This window comes from Meriones unguiculatus, chromosome X (genome assembly GCF_030254825.1).
Source record: "Meriones unguiculatus strain TT.TT164.6M chromosome X, Bangor_MerUng_6.1, whole genome shotgun sequence".
NCBI classification, from domain to species: Eukaryota; Metazoa; Chordata; class Mammalia; order Rodentia; family Muridae; genus Meriones; species Meriones unguiculatus.
Genome location: NC_083369.1, coordinates 20,771,160 through 20,776,811, shown reverse-complemented (window position 1 = coordinate 20,776,811; position 5,652 = coordinate 20,771,160). Strand labels below are relative to the sequence as shown.

General features: G+C 38.9%; 1 pseudogene; it reads right to left on the bottom strand.

The window, feature by feature from the left end:
• Positions 1 to 2,015: 2,015 nt before the first annotated feature.
• Positions 2,016 to 2,498, bottom strand: LOC110543389 (prostaglandin E synthase 3-like; annotated as a pseudogene).
• Positions 2,499 to 5,652: the final 3,154 nt, after the last annotated feature.

Sequence of the window (5,652 nt, the reverse complement as noted above, 5' to 3'; positions counted from 1 at the left end):
CCATAATCTTTCACCATCTCAACATAGATTAAAAGTTTGATGTCTCTTCTGAGACTCAAGATAAGTTCTTAATTGTAACCCAGTAAAATCAAAACGCAAATTATACATTTCCAAACTACAATAGCATAGAATATGCACTACTACCTCATAAAAGAAGACTAGGGAAATGGTGAAGAAATAAACCAAGACCAAATCTAGCAGGACAAACACCAAATCTTGTAGTTACATGTGTAATGTCAGAGGGCTTAGATCAGCAGTTCTCAACCTGTAGGTTATGACCCCTCTGACGGTAGAATGATACTTTCACAAGGGTAGCCTAAGAACATCGGGAAACATAGAAATTTACATTACGATTGCAACAGCAGCAAAATTACAGTTTTGAAGTAAAGGTAAAATAATTTGATGGTTGGTGTCACTGCAACATGAGGAACTGTATTAAAGGGCCACAGCATCAGGAAAGTTGAGAAGCACATTTACTGCTTTGCTGACTGAAATATACTTCTCCCAGGCTGGTTCTACTCTCTGTATGCAGCTCTCCTTAGCAGGTATCCCAGGCTTCTGGCACATTCAACATCCTAGAGTCTCAAACACAATCCAGACTTAATTTCCACATCTTTAAGCAATGGTCTCTCAGGTACTCCATAGAGGGCCTCCCTGCCATACAATTGTCCTTTTGACCACTCTCCTTAACTGAAGAGAAAGATTCTACAACCTATATTCTTTTATATCCTTTATGATTATGAACCAGAACAGTTTGGCTGCTACCTGCTTGAGATGGAGTCTGCCTCCCTCCTTGAATATATTTGCAAAATCTTTGATTTGCTGTTGCCTTTTAGGAGCAGAAAAGTGCTCAAGCTTTTTATTTTACCACGTTCCAGAATTAGCCTGGGGAAAGGGTTTTGTCCTGAAGACACCACTCCCTTTAGCCCCTTTTGCAAGTAGGTGTCTCTTTATCTTTCAGCATAAAAAAGACTTGGTACCAACATTAAATTTCCTGGTGCTCATTTTCTCCTCAAACTGTACATTTATTTCCTTATGCCCTGCTTGCTCTTTTTATTTGTATATCAGCATAAAGGATGATTGCTAAGGGCCAGGAGGCATCGCTAATATTAGACTATCTTGAAATCTCCTCTGTCAACAAAATTAGTCCAACATTTTCAATTTTTAAAAAAATCTTCCAACAGTTGATTAGAAAGTATGTAGATATTTTAAAAAAATCCCCACAGTCATGAACATAATTTGAGGTTTTCTAGGCAGGCATAAGCTGAAATCAAAACAGGAAATTAAAAAGTCCAATAGTGTATTAACATTTTCTACTCATTTGCCATACTGACAGTGCAAATGCAAATCTGGTTTAAAATATAAATACTCTCCAACAACAATGTACTTTTTTCTTTGTCCTCTATGCTAAGAGAAGAAAAAGCTTCAAACACCATCTAAGTTAAGGCATTCACTAGTTTTAGCTAAAATACACCTACCTGAACACTGACAAGTGATCACATACAATCATGTAAAGTATATGTTTTGAAAAATAAATTTCAGGGGAATAATTCTGAAAGGTACACTGTAAGAATGGCAGGCTATCAGTTTAAGATATCAGCCAATTTGTTTCAGCCTCCTTCAGGCCCATGGTCTAGTATCTAAACCTTTCTCTTTCCCTAAGCTGAGAGCTTATGTGTTATGAAAAAAAAAAAGGCCTTGGGTGAATGTGTTTATTCATCAGAGCTGCTGTAAGAGTTGCCTAGGATCTCAGCTGCTTTATGGAATCCTGGGAAATGTTCATGCATAAGGATATTGCCTTAGCTGACCTAAGGCAGTTAAATTGCCTAAATCGCCCCATACAGTGGTACATTATCAACCCCTAGTGAAGCCTTTAAAAATCCAGGTTGAAAAATGGGTCAAAGGAGGCAAATGCAGCATCTGCCTTTAGGGCTATAAACTCAGGGATTTTCTCAATTATGAAATCTTGCAGAAATTATTTTTCTTTCTCAAAATCCAGTCAATGACAACATTCCTTACTCTAGATCTGGCTTTTTTTCAGCATCACTGTCTTGGGATTCATCATCTGCTCTATCTACTCCTGGTAAATCTCCATCCTCATCAACACCCAGGTGAGCCATCATCTCAGAGAAACGGTCAAAATTAGACATGTCTTCATCTGAATCATCTTCCCAGTCTTTCCAATTATTGAAGTCCAAACTAAGTCAGTTAAGCTTTACTCTTTCCTTTGTTAACATTGGCTGCAATTAGCCAGATTATCCTTTTCACAAACAATATAAAATTGATTTGTCCATTATTTTATGCTAAGAATCATTTGGATCAATACAGTGAGAAAGATTAATTTCATGTAAATGCTTAAAATTATCACTTCCTCCAAGACAACTGAAAGCAAGTTTGGATTTTCCAAACTTTGCATTAACATGTTTACTGTCTTCAATACAAAATTCAATGAACACATAGTCCCTTCGATCGTACCACTTTTCGGAAAAAGGCTCCATGTTGAACATGGCAAGCGGGCAGGCAAACGGGTAGGCAGGCTTCACTGGCAAGTGGACTCCTCTCTAGTGGTGACTGAGCATTTTCTACCTAGGTGGCCTCTCCTCGGTTCCATCAGTCCAACATTTTAAAATTTAGCTCAGGCAGATATTTAAGACAAGGTTTGCACTGCTTTCATATTTCAGAGTTGTGAAATCTTTCACATTCCTACAAAAAGAAAAACAGAAAACCATTGTTACAGCAATACCCCACTCCCAGTGCCAACTTCTGTCTTAGTTCCTATTATATTGCTATGATAAAACATCATGATATAGAAAATTCATGGAAGAAATAGTTTATTTGGTGCTATACAAGAGCAGGGAGCAAACAATGAAGATCAAGCACTCTTCTATTGCCTCTACATGAGTTCCTGCACTGAGATCCTGCTCTGAGTTTCCTGGATGACAGACAACAATTGTAAAGTGAAATAAGCCAGTTCCTCTACAATTTTGTTTGGCTATGATATTTTATCACAGCAATAGTTACTTTAACAGTGAGAGAGTAATCCTGAGGGTATTTAAAAAATATTGTAGGGATTACCATTTCAGAACTCAAGACATGGCTATAGTAATAAAAAATAACTAGTATGGTATTGGGGGAGGGGGACATGTAGACCATGGAAAGAAACATGTGCGCGCACACACACACACACACACACACACACACACACACACATACACGCACTTGATATTTCACAAAGGTGTCAAAAACACAATGGAGAAAAAGCAGCATCTTCAACAAATGGTGTTGGAAATACTGAATGTCCATATTCAGAAGAATAAAATTAGACTCATTTTCATCACCCTGAAAAAATTTAACTCCAAATGACTCAAGGGCCTCAATATGAACCCTTAAATAGTAAAACTCATAGAAAAATGTGGGTACAATGCTCAATCCTCATTCAGAAATACAAAGAGGATGGACATCAGAAGAGGGGGAAAACAGGGAACAGGACAGGAGCCTACCACAGAGGGCAGCTGAAAGACTCTACCCTCCAGAGTATCAAAGCAGATGCTGAGACTCATAGACAAACTTTGGGCAGAGTGTAGGGAATCTTATGAAAGAAAGAGATAGAAAGACCTGGAGGGGACAGGAGCTCCACAAGGAGAGCAACAGAACCAAAAATCTGAGCACAGGGGTGTTTTTTGAGACTGATACTCCAACCAAGGACCATTCATGGAGATAAACTAGCACCCCTGCACAGATGTAAACCATGCCAGCTCAGTGTCCAAGTGGGTTCCCTAGTAATGTGAACAGGGACTGTCTCTGACATAAACTGATTGGCCTGCTCTTTGATCACCTCCTCCTCAGGGGGTTGCAGCCTTACCAGGCCATAGAGGAAGACAATACAGCAACTCCTGATGAGACCTGATATACTAGGATCAGATGGAAGGAAAGGAGGACCTCTGTCAGTGGACTGGGGGATGGGCATGGGTGGAGAAGAGGAAGGGAGAGTGGGATTGGGAGGGGCAGAGGGGGGGAGCTACAGGTGGGATACAAAAGGAATAAACTGCAAATAGTAAATATAAAAATAAAATAATAAAAAAACCATAACCAGTAACCTTCAAAATATAGGAATAAGAAAGGACTTTCTGAATAGGACTCCATTTGCCCAATGATTAAGGTAAACAATTGACAAATGTTATCTCATGATACAGTACAGTAAAAGCACAATCAAGCAAATGAAGAAAACACTTGCAAGAGTAAGAGATAACCTTTGCAAGCTGAACATCGGATAGAAGTTTAATATTCAGAGTATATTAAGAACTAAAAAAAAAAAGAGTCTAGAAAGCAACTCAGTCATGCAGAAAAATGATAATAGATCCATATGTATCACCCTGCACAAAACTAAAGTCCAAGTGGATCAAGACCTCAAAATAAAGCCAGATACTCTAAATTGGTTAGAAGAAAAAGTGGGGAAGAGCCTTGAACTCATTGGCACAGGAGACAACTTCCTGAACAGAACACCAACAGCACAGGCTCTGAGAGCAACAATCAATAAATGGGACCTCATGAAACTGAAAAGCTTCTGTAAAGCAAAAGACTCTGTCATCAGAACAAAACGACAGCCTACAGACTGGGAAAGGATCTTCACCAACCCTATATCTGACAGAGGGCTGATATCCGGAATATATAAAGAACTAAAGAAGTTAAAAAGCAATAAATCAAGTAATCCAATTAAAAAATGGGCTACAGCACTAAATAGAGAATTCTCTGTAGAGGAATATAGAATGGCAGAGAAACACTTAAAGAGATGCTCAACATCCTTAGCCATCAGAGAGATGCAAATCAAAACGACTCTGAGATTTCACTTTACAGCCATCAGAATGGCTAAAATAAAAAACTCAAATGACATCACATGCTGGAGAAGTTGTGGAGAAAGGGGAACCCTCCTTCATTGCTAGTGGGAATGTAAACTGGTACAACCACTTTGGAAGTCAATCTATCTCTTTCTCAGACAATTAGGAATAGTGCTTCCTCAAGACCCAGCTATACCACCCCTAGGCATATACCCAAAATTTGCTCAAATACACAACAAGGACATTTGCTCAACCATATTTGCAGCAGCTTTATTTATAATAACCAGAACCTGGAAACAACCCACATGTCCCTCAATGGAGGAATGGATACAGAAATTGTGGAATTTTTACACAATGGAATACTACTCAGCAATCAAAAAGGAGGAAATCATGAAATTTGCAGGCAAATGGTGGGATCTAGAAAAGATCATTCTGAGTGAGGTATCCCAGAAGGAGAAAGACACACATGGTACATACTCACTCATAGAGTCCTATAAGATATGTTAAACATAATGAAATTTATACACCTAAAGAAGATAAACAAGAAAGAGGACCCAGGATAAGTTGATCGGTCCTCACTTAGAAAGACAAATCAGAGGTGCATTGGATGTAGGAGAAAAGAAGTAACAGGACAGTAGCCTACCGCAGAGAGCCCCTGAAAGACTCTACCTAACAGTGTATCAAAGCAGATACTAAGACTCATAACCAAACCTTGGGCAGAGTGCAGGGAATCATATGAAAGAAGGGGGAGTTAGTATGACGTGGAAATTATAGGAGCTCCACAAGGACCAAATATATCTGGTCACAGGGGTCTTTT